Genomic DNA, 12,466 nt, shown 5'->3' on the forward strand with positions numbered 1-12,466 from the left:
CACGAGGAACGACAATCAACTCAGATGCCTACTGTGCAACTCTAAAGAAGCTCCGCAGAGCAATTCAAAACAAAAGGCGCGGCATGCTGACAAAAGGAGTTTTGCTCCTGCACGATAACGCTAGACCTCACACCTCTCAAAAGACTCGGGATTTGATTGATTCTTTTGGCTGGGAAGTTTTGGACCACGCACCATACAGCCGCGACATTGCTCCTAGCGATGTTCACCTTTTCCGGTACCTGAAACACCATCTTGGCGGGCAGCGCTTCAATGACGACGATGAAGTGAAAGGAGCTGTAAACTCTTGGCTGTCGGAGCAGGCGGCCGAATTCTTTGAAGAGGGAATTAAAAACTTAGTTGTACGGTATGACAAGTGCTTACATAAACAAGGCAACTATGTAGAAAAATAGGTAAAAGTGTGTATAATCAGAAAATAAAATTTTTTTTACAAGAGTATTTGCATCTTTTTTTAAAAATAAAAACGGCCCTTACTTAAAAAAACAACCCCCGTACATTGCTATCGGCTGCCATCACCGCGCACGCAAATCAGCGCCCCGATATTTACATGAATTACATGACCTGTGCTTAGACATCTAATATCACATACCTCCACAAACCTACCAACAAACTGTCGGATCCATGATACGCAGAACTGGTGATATATTTATTTCCAAAGATGGAAAAACAAGCTCTTAAGCGTGTGGTCATAATGTTTTGGCTCATCGGTGTACGTAGGATAGAGTGCTGTGTGTAATGACATAGCGATGTATGCCTTTTCAACACGTCATCGGAACATATCTTTTAGAATTTAACAAAGAACTTGCTTACTCGTTCCACTCATCTGGCAAAATGGTCCACCCAACATCTTCGCTCTCATACCTATGTCTTCTATACAAATTTGTTACTTCACACATTTGGTCCTCCCAGTAATTCCCAGTAGGCATCTCTTCATTAACCACTGACAGTTTTTCAATATTTTTACCCTTTTATAACCAGTTTATTTCCGTTGGAGTCCACCCAGTTGCTGCCATCAGTTACCTAAAGACGTAACTCGTCAACTGATTGCAGCGACTTCATTGTTAATTTGTACATCTTGTACATCTTGCACATCTTGTTAGTCTTACTGAAATTGATTAACAGACTTTCTTTAAAACTGGCTGTAGCCGGCCGCGGTGGCCGAGCGGTTCTAGGCGCTACAGTCGGGAACCGCGTGACCGCTACGGTCGCAGGTTCGAATCCTGCCTCGGGCATGAATGTGTGTGATGTCCTTAGGTTGGTTACATTTAAGTAGTTCTAAGTTGTAGGGGACTGACGACCTCAGAAAATAAGTCCCATAGTGCTCAGAGCCATTTGAAACATTTTGAAAACTGGCTGTATTAAGTTTTTCCTTTTATCTTGCTGAAGTTTATAGACACTAGTGGCAAACGGTAGAATATCGTCAAGCGAAGGAAGGTATGCATCGATTATTGGCAACGCATTTTTCTCCAGAAGAAATATTTTGTCGTTAGTTATTGACGTAAACCACCATCGTCAACATTTACATCTACATCTACATGATTGCTGTGCAATACGCAATGAAGTGCGTGGCAGAGAGTTTATCGTATCACCTTCAGGCTATTTTTCTGCTTTTCCACTCTCGAACAGCGCATGCAAAAACGAACACTTAAATCTCCCCGTGATAGTTCTGATTCCTTTTTTATTATTACACTGATCGTTTCTCCCTATGTAGGTGGGCACCATTAAAATATTTTCGCATTCGGCGAAGCAAGTTGGTTATTGAAATTTGATGAAAACAAAGCGCTGCAACGGAAAATGCATTTGTTTTAATGTTTGTCATCCTAGCTGTCTTATCGCATCCCTGACACTCTATATCCTATTTCGCGATAATACAAAACGAGGTGCCCCTCTTTGAACATTCTCAATGCTCACTGTCAGTTGTACTTGCTAACAATCCCATATATCATAGCTGTAGTCCAGAAATGGACGGACAAGTACAGCGAAGGAAGTCTCTTTAATAGACCTGTGGCATATTCTAAGTGTTCTGCCAATAACACGCAATCTTTCGTTCGCTTTGCTGGGAGAGCGGTGTGCTGACCACATGCCCCTCCATATCCGCATCCAGTGACGCCTGTAGGTTGAGGATGATACGGCGGCCGGTCGGTAGCGTTGGGCATTCCAAGACCTGTTCGGACGGAGTTTAGTTTTAGTTTAGTTTGGTTCGCTTTCCCCCACAACATCATGTATTTGATCGCTCCAATTTAAGTTATTCGTTAGTGTAATCTCCAAGTACTACGTTGACTTCATGGCCTTTACATTTGTGTGACTCAATATTTAGATTTAATTGCCACTTTTCGTACCATACAGATATCTTATCTAAATCATTTAGCAATTGGTTTTGATCTTCTGATGACTTTACTAAATGATCAATGACAGCATTATCACCAGAAAATCTAAGATGGCTGCTCAGTATGTCTCCTAAGTCGGTTATATGAATTAGGAACAACAGAGGGCCTACAACACTTCCTTGGCGAACGCCCGATGTCACTTCTCTTTGACTCGACGAGTATCCGTCAGTTACAACCTTTCTGACAGGAAATCGTTATGAGTTTTCTGTCAACGGTGCCCTTCGTAATACAACATAATCGTTATCGGTGGCCTAAAGTAAATCCTTGGTGACTGGATAAATCGTAGCATCGACAACACTTGAGTATCAGCGTTCGGGCTGGTACTGTAGGCTACCAGCTACTAGGAACATTTTGTTTGCCTCAGTTCGTTAATGGACATTTATGTAGGAAACACGAATTTTTCTGGAGAAAGTACGGTTAACAACATGGCAGGTAATGTGGCTGCTGCATGATGCATCACCAGCTCGCTTCTGTATCACTCTTCGTCAGCACCACAAACACATCTTTCTCAAGAGATCAGTAGGATGACGAGGTCCTTGTACCTGGACACCTTGATCACCTCACTTAAACGCCGTTGAATTTTACTTGTGGTGGCATCTGTAAGTTTGTGCATACTGAACCAGTTGCCGATGCTCAGATTGTCGGGTTACTGTCTTTTCCTATATGGCTGTAACACACATTCTTCTCCACAAACCGAACTCCTTTACCTCCCACCCAAACTGTCTCAGAGCCTCCCAGAGAAAGAAATAATTATGGCCCCGTTACAAAGCAGGTGGTGATGCTGAAATATAAACAAATTAATTAGTAAACAAGATATTTCTACTAGACTTCATCACCTAGAAAAGAATGAAAGAAAATTCGTATGACTTCATGTTCAAGTCAGAACAGTTACGCTGCGCATCTCGTAAAGTGATATGACGATATTTATTCCGTGATCACACTAAAACATTTGTTGCCAGTACACAAAATGTATTTTTGCAGGTTTAAGAGTACATAATACCAACGAAAGTTGCCATCTATGAATATTCTAAGACATTCACATTTTTACGAGCTACTTCTACAACTAAATATCTATATTGGTAAAACATCATGGAAAGAAATGTTGTCTATTTGGCTTTTCGGTTTTTCTCGGCTGTTGCAGATATACAAGTTACAAAGGTTGATTAATGGCTTTCGCAACTGTAATAAAACCCTTACTAAGAACATACGCTTTTTGGTTTATCCTAAAGCATTTTCAGTGACCATGTTTTTCTTGTTGTTGTTGTTTACTTCATTCTTCTTGTTCTCCCACGTGTTTATGTTGAGTATTCAGCACACAGCACTTTCCCTGCAATGAATATTCACGTTTCTGTATTGATCAGAACTACTGTCATTCACCATTTCGCGTGTTTTGTTTTTGTCACGAAATGGTGAGATGACATTAATTCTTCTCAACACAAAAACGTGATTATTTAGTGCAGTGAAAAGTGCTGTTTGCAGAATACTCAACACATACTCCTGGAAGAACGTAAAGAATGAAGTAAATAACAAAAACGTCTAACCACTGGAGATGCTTTAAGTAAAATAAGAGATATCAGAGCTCGCACAGAAAAGTTTAAGAGCTCGTTTTTCCCGCGCGCCGTTCGAGAGTGAAACGGTAGGGAAACAGCTTGAAGGTGGTTCATTGAACCCTCTGCCAGGCCCTTTATCGTGAATAGCAGAGTATCTCGTAGATGTAGATGTAGAACAAAGCGAAACACATCTGTATTTAATAAGACTTTTAATGCAGTTGCGAAAGACGGTAATTAACCTGTACAACTTGCATCATAGAAGTAATTCGTATGCTGGCGGATAACTAAACCTCGTTACCCATCCATGCGTACTTCCATGAAACATATTATGCAGTTCCGCGACACGTCCGTCATCTATAAAGATGCATCTAAGAGCGATGTTCTGTCCCACGATTTTTAGTATACTGGCGTCTGTAGTGCACCCTACTTTTCTGTTTCTTACTGAGCCAGTAGGAGATCACCATACCCCCCCCCCCCCCCCCCACTGCAAACCAGGCTGTTTCCTCTTGTTGCAAAATTGTACTTTGTTATTTTTTACTCGCGACCAACGTTCTCCTTTATTACAAGTCTTTGTCAGTCCTTTTTTTCCTCTTATTTATTAAACCAGATCACTTGCTGTGCTAAGTACTTGTAGTTCTAGAACTCACGATTTCGTGCCATGGTGCGGTCCCATAGTTACGCTGTCGATTTCAAAATGTCCAGCCTCTCGAGGGTTAGCAGCTGGGAGAGATTGCCTGCTCAGCTAGCAAGAGCTATTTGTGAAAAACAAGTCTTGAATTCGCCGACCTGGTGTCAGACAGAAAATTTTTCCGCCACACTGGCGCCTTACTGGCTGGCTAAGTATGCCCTGTTGCGCCGCTAAATGATGTACTTGGCACGAGAGAGGAAAAATTAAGTTTTTTCCTCTCGGCAGCTGTAAGACGCCAGACAAGCAGGTCAAGTCAGACGGCTGAGCGAAGTTTCGCTAGAAACGTCTGCTGACACAGCGGGTACATCTAGCGAGGCGCCAAAGCGGTTCCCTTATGTCGTCGGCAAGCAGGGAGACCGAGGGCACAATACAACTGACGCAGCAGAAAGCCGGAATCGCTGCGGCTGGGTGGCCTTGTTACTTCGAGTCCGAGCCACGGATTTGTTGTGGCTTCTTTTGTGTGTCATCAGTTTTCTGACTGGTTTGATGCTGCTTGCCACGATTTCCTCTCAAGTGCTAACTGCTTCATCTCAGAATAGCAACTGCAACTTACGTCCTCAATTATTCGCTGGAAGTATTCCAATCTCTGTCTTCCTCTACAGTTTTTTCCCTCTACAGCTCCGTCTAGTACCATGGAAGTCATTCCCTGATTTCTTAACACATGTCCTATCACCCTGTCCTTTCTCCTTGTCAGTGTTTTCCACATATCCCTTTCCTCTCCGATTCTGCGCAGATCCTCCTCATTCCTTACCTTATCAGTCCAACTAATTTTCAACATTCGTCTGTAGCACCACTTCCGAAATTCTTCGATTCTCTTCTGCTCCGGTTTTCCCACGGCCCGTGTTTCACTACTATACAATGCTGTACTTCACACGTACATTCTCGGAAATCTATTCCTCAAATTCAGGCCTACGTTTGATACTAGCAAATTTTTCTTGGCCAGGAATGTCAATTTTTCAGTGCCAGTCTGCGTTTAATCGCCTCCTTGCTCCGTCCGTCATTGGTTATTTTGCTGCCCAGGTAACATAATTTCTTACCTTCATCTGCTTGACCATCAATCCTTATGTTAAGTTTCTCGCCGTTCTCTCATCTCTGTTACTTCTCATTACTTTCGTGTTTCTTCGATTTACTCACAATTCATGTGCTCTACTCATTAGACTGTTCATTTCATTCAGCAGATCATGTACTTCTTCTTCACTTTCACTCAGGATAGCAATGTCATCAGTGAATTGTATCACCTTGAATTTTAATTCCACTCTTCAAACTCTTTTTTATTTCCGTCATTGCTTCTTCTATGTACAGGCTGATCAATAAGGGCGAAAGACTGCATCCCTGTCTTACACCCTTTTTAATCCGAGCACATCATTCTTGGTTGTCACACTCTTATCATTCCCGGTCGGCCGTTGTGACCGAGCGGTTTTTGGCGCTTCAGTCTGGAACCGCGTGACAGCTACAGTCGCAGGTTCGAATCCTGCCTCGGGCATGGATGTGTGTAATGCCTTTAGGTTAGTTAGGTTTAAGTAGTTCTCAGTTCCAGGGGACTGATGACCTCAGATGTTAAGTCCCATAGTGCTCAGAGCCATTTGAACCATCATTCCCTACTGGCCATTGTACATATTGTATACCACCGTCTCTCCCTATAGTTGACCCCAGTTTTTCTCAGAATTTCGAACGTCTGGCATCACTTTACAAACGCATTTTGAAGGTCGACAAATCCTATGAAGGTGTCTGGATTTTTCTTTGGTCTTGTTTCCATTATCAACCGCTACGTCAGAGCCGGCCGAGGTGGCCGAGCGGTTCTAGGCGCTACAGTCTTGAACCGCGCGGCCGCTACGGTCGCAGGTTAGAATCCTGCCGCGGGCATGGACGTGTGTGATGTCCTTAGGTTAGTTAGGTGTAAGTAGTTCTCAGTTCTAGGGGACTGATGACCTTAGAAGTTAAGTCCCATAGTGCTCAGAGCCATCGCTACGTCAGAATTTCATCTCTGATGCCTTTACCGTTCCTAATGCCAAACTGCTCGTCATGTAACACATCCTCAGTTTCCTTTTCCATTCTTCGGTATATTATTCTTGTCAGCTGACTGTGCGATAATACTCGCACTTGTCAGGTCTTGAAGTCTTTGAAATATTGTGGATGACATTTTTCCGAAAGTCATATGGTATGTCGCCACACTCATACGTTCTACAGGCCAACGTCAATAGTCGTTATGCTGCGACTTGGATTACATGATCAAAACCGATGCCTTAGCAAAGCAAGGACGGACCAGGACCATATCGAAACAATGATTTACAAAAATTAAGAACGAAAGTAGCTTATACATGATGTGTCACTCCGAAGTAACAGAGATCGATAAAACTTGGGGCATACATAGAAAGAACTACTACAGTATAGTACAGAACGTAACTGAAAGAAACACGCAGTGAGACGTACAGAAATGACACTTTTATTCAAAGACGATAATTACGCTGAAGTCTTCGCGTGTCGTACTTTGAGAGTAAATGCATGGTTTACCAGAGCCGTTTCTCTAGGTTTTCCAGTGCTCTTTCTCTCACGTCCCGTCAACAGGCAATCACTCACCTCTCCGCTACAACCCTCGCCTCGGTTGGTGGCATTCCGGCATCCTGACCTCTATCTATGCAGCTCCACCACCAACTGTACCGGTCGATCTACCCACTCGTTGCAGCCCTACGCAACTCTCCTGAACTCGTTACTCACAAGACCATTGAAGAGCCTGTCCGTCCAATCTGTGGCGCTATTTGGCTACAACATGGATAATTCGATTCCGTGAGGCAGTCTGTGATGCGACATGTGAATGACCACATTGTATACCATGGTGCCATTTAAACATTTTTTCCAACTGTATCAAAGAGATTCATCCTTCTTCACCATACAGGGGCTGGACAAAAACACTGAAACACTGCAAGAAACGCATACTTAAACATAAATTTGCCTGCAGGATTCGCTATAGTATTTGACCACGTACTGCACTTGTGTAATGTCAGTCTATTGTGTTCAAAACAGTGCTCTGTTAAGTTGTGAGTGCATTATGCAGAAGGTAAGTGAATGGAACGTGAGAGGGTTGTTGATGCTCGTATGGTGTATGCTTTTGTAACAAATGCAGCCGAAGTATTTGGTGTTTCAAGACACACCGTATCGAGTATTAACACAGCATACAGGTAAGCGGAAAAACATCATGCTCTAATTCACAACACGGACGAACGTTTGTGATGAAGGACCGTGACAGACGGGCATTGAAGATGGTGTGACGAAAAACAACAGCTGTAAAAGTCACAGCAGAATTATATTCCGCACTCACGAACCCCCTCAGCACCAAAACAACATGAAGAGAGGTCCACAACCAGGCAGTTGCAGCGCGAGCTGTAATTTCGAAACGAATCAGTAATGCAAATGGTGGTAACAGGGAAACGTGCTGCCGAAGCCATAAAACATGGAGCAATGGAGGAAAGTCACTTGGTCGGATGGGTCCCGTTGTGTACTGTTTCCAACTTCTGGCCGAGTTCACGTCCCAAGAGTGAAACACCGGAGGCGTTCGGTGATAATTTGAGCTACCATATCGTGGTATTCCATGTACCCCATGGCTATTTTTCAAAGGTCGCATTACTTCCAAGGATTATGTGACCATTTTCGCTGATCTGGTCCATCCCTTGGATCGATGTTTGTTCGCCAATGGTGTTGCTGTGTTCACACAGCTCGCGTCGTCCCGGGTTTGTGGGGAACAGGATGAATAGTCGCATCTTCTCTGGCCAACATTATCCCCAGATCTCACTGCAATTGAGCCTTTGTAATATACTTTTGAGAGAAGGGAGCGTGATCGCTAGCTAACTCCGTCATTGTTACTTGGACTTGCTACTATTTTGCAGGAAGAATGCTATAAGGTTACCTTGAAAACCATATAGAACCTGTTTTTATCCATTCAGAGACGACTGGCAGCTGTTTTGAAGTACAACGGTTCTCGTACACCGTATTAGACATGTTTGTGTCTTGTATTTTTGGTGTTTCCATATTTTCGTGCACCCCCTGTATTTTCTACACGATTAAGGTTAGAAACTTCGGGTAAATTTTATCCAACACAACAAAAGTGTTATTTTGAACAGTATGCAAATTATTTACGTCGTAATAAAATATAAATGCAAATAATACAAATGAGAGTATACTGCATCGCTAATACCTAAGAGAAGTGTTATAGTGAGAACCTTTGCAAGTTAAAGAATCTTAATTTCCCTTAAATTATCTTGACGAGGAAGTTGCTTCACCACTTCTTGTACTTTCGTTTATTCTTTATAATTCCTTGTTGTTCCATGATGTAATACTTACATTGTTGGAGTGATGGACATTACATTACTGGAAATAGACATTGTTGCCGATGAGCCACATGTAACTGTTATTTTCGCCTCTGGGAATAGTCTCCAACACGTTTTTGTGATCTGTTACTCTGTTGAGTCGATCTCATTGGTTCTGTCGATCACTGCAAATTTTTTCCTGGTCGATTACCAAATCTGAGTCTCGACCCACACGTAAAGATGTGTGGCAAGGTTTCAGTTATTTTGCATTTCGTGCTCTGCTGTGAAGGTCTTATTATTATTTTGTGTAGCTTTTCTCCTGTATTTACGACATCATTTACTACATCATACCACACTGCTCTAGCTCCGCTACTTAAAACTGGATTGTATGTAATTCTTGTAATTTACGCGTGGATACTTACGCTCAAATGAGGTCCGTGTGGATTCCATTGTGACCACAGTGTATGTCTTGGCAGTAGTGACAAGTAGTGGATTGAACTTCATAGGTTTCGTATAACTTAATGCTAACAAGGGAAACTCCCCATCGCACCCCCCTCAGATTTGGTTATAAGTTGGCACAGTGGATAGGCCTTGAAAAACTGAACACATTTCAGTTGCGAAAACAGGAAGAAGTTGTGTGGAACTGTGAAAAAATAAGCAAAATATACAAACTGAGTAGTTCAACGGAAGATAGGCAACATTAAGGACGATGGGAACGCAGGAGTGCCGTGGTCTCGTGGTAACGTGAGCAGCTGCGGAACGAAAGGTCCTTGGTTCAAATCTTCCATCGACTTAAAAGTTTAATTTGTTATTTTCGGTTTATGTGACAAACTCTTATGTTTTCATCACTTTTTTGGGAGTGATTATCACATCCACAAGAAAACCTAAATCGGGCAAGGTAGAAGAATCTTTTTACCCATTCGCCAAGTGTACAAGTTAGGTGGGTCGACAACATATTCCTGTCATGTGACGCACATGCCGTCACCAGTGTCGTATAGAATATATCAGATGTGTTTTCCTGTGGAGGAATCGGTTGACCTATGACCTTGCGATCAAATGTTTTCTGTTCTCATTGGAGAGGCACGTCCTTTCGTCTACTAATCGCACGGTTTTGCGATGCGGTCGCAAAACACAGACACTAAACTTATTACAGTGAACAGAGATGTGAATGAACGAACGGACAGATAATAACTATACAAAAATAAAGAAAGTAAAATTTTCAGTCGAGGGAAGACTTGAACCAAGGACTTCTCGTTCTGCAGCTGCTCACGCTACCAAGTGACCACGGCGTTCCTAACCTCATATTGTCCATTATGATGCTTATGTGGTACATGGGCTACTCAGTTTGTATATTTTGCTTATTTTTTCACAGTTCCACACAACTTCTTCCTGTTTTCTCAATTGATCTGTGTCGAGTTTATCAAGGCCTATCCACTGTGCCAACTTATAACTAAATTTGAGGGGGGTGCGATGGGGAGGTTCCCTTGTAAGTATTGTTCGCGTACATGGTCCCGTTCTGAATTTACACTAGGGAGTTTTATTGGACTTGTCTAGTGGCTCAAGACAGGCAAACAGTTTGCTTGTACGGATCTCGCTCTGCATCATTGGCTTCCAGGACCACCGCCCTCACAGTAAGAAACTTTTTCTCTTGTAGGACTTCGTGAATAATTCCATCTAAAGGTCTTCCCTTCCACTAAACTTTGGTTGAACTACGACATGCGTCGCAACAGTAGTGGGAGCAGTAACTCCAGACATGCCCGCAAGAGTATGGGACGGATTTGACTCTCGTCTGGCTGTATGTCGGACGTCCGGTGGAGGGCACTTTGAACATCTGTGAAAGGTAAATGAAAACTTTCATGCTATTTGTTGTTGTAGAAAGTGCCACAACGTTGTAATTGCATATGTGTAAAATATATATCCTTGCCACAGTTAGATGGTTCTTTTGAAAACAGGACTTTTGTAGCCTTGTGCGTAATTGATCCCAAGTTCCTGTCTTCATTCCTGAAGAAGGTACAGTGTCGAGAAATCGATGAATCTTTCTGAAACGCATTGTATAATATAGCAGTAGCTCCTTCCAATTCCAGCCATATGTTTATATGTTTCTTTTATTCTTTTTATGCCAAAAGTTGGAGACGAAATAAAATGGTAATAACTTCTGAATGGTTTGCGTTGGACGTTCAAACTTCACGGTTGCCCGCGGGAATTAGTATGCTCTGTATGGTTTGATTTAGCGATGAAGTCCACTTTCATTGGAACAGGTTCTTCAATAAGCAAAACAGTTGGATTTGGGGGACTGAGAATTCGCATTTCGTGATCGAGAAGTCTCTTCAGCCTCAACAGGTGACTATATGGTGTGCAATGTCCAGTCACGGAATAATCGGTGCGATATTCCTTGATGCCACGGTGCCTAGCGAACGGTACGTGAAGGTTTTGGAAGAAGATTTCATCCCCGTTATTTAAAGTGACCCCGATTTCGACAAGGTGTGGTTCATGCAAGACGGAGCTCGATCCTATCGAAGCAGGAGAGTGTTTCATGTCCTGGACGAGCACTTTGGTGACCGCTTCTGACTCTGGGGTACCCAGAGGCCACTGGCAAGGGCCTCGATTGGCCGCCATATTCACCGGATCTGAACACTTGGGACTGCTTTTTGTGGGGCTATATTAAAAATAAGGTGTGCAGCAATAACTCCAAAACCATTTCTGAGCTGAAAAAAGACGTTCAGGAGGTCCTCGGCAGCATCGATGTCCCGACACTTCAGCAGGTCATGCAGAATTTTGCTATTCGTCTGCGCCACATCATCGCCAATGATAGCAGGCATATGGAACATGTCATAACCTAAATCTGAATCTCTGTAGTGACGTTTACGTGTTGAATAAATAGTGCGCACGCCGTAGTTTGCAACTAATTTACGGTTTTTTCCATATAGTTTAGTAATTGTCACCCTGTGTCCACTTTCGGCCGAAAATAAGGCCTTACTACTACAGCACGGATTGAAAATTTTTCGGTCCTGTGATGCAAGAATGAGACCTGTCCATGTAAACAGTTCAGAGAACATAGATAACTGACTTTTGGCCGTCAGCCGTTTGGGACAAGAGCCAGACATGTCCAGGGATAGCCTTGTCTTGCACCAAAATGTAGCCTCATTCTGGCATGTGAAATACATGCAGGAAGTCCACTGTGGTTGATGTCTATTTTGAGAATACATGAAGAAGCTGTTTCCGTCTAGTATTAAGAGTGCTGATAATGCGAAGGTTGCTATTTGAAAGTACAGGTTCTTTGTATATCCCACTGAGTAAAAGCATGTAGTCCGCTGTGATGCATAGCTATCATGACCTATCTATCACAATTTCGTCATTTAGGAAGCCTCAACTACACTGACTTTTCCTGAGGAAAAACTGTACGAAGTGCGTCTGTCTGTTAAAGCTGAGACATACAAAGATGCCATGAAGCTTGCCAAGAAGTATGTGCCAGACTCATACATGGAATTCTATGATAAGCTGGTCTGTGACAGAAATGTCACG

Source organism: Schistocerca americana, chromosome 6 (genome assembly GCF_021461395.2).
Source record: "Schistocerca americana isolate TAMUIC-IGC-003095 chromosome 6, iqSchAmer2.1, whole genome shotgun sequence".
Taxonomy (NCBI): domain Eukaryota; kingdom Metazoa; phylum Arthropoda; class Insecta; order Orthoptera; family Acrididae; genus Schistocerca; species Schistocerca americana.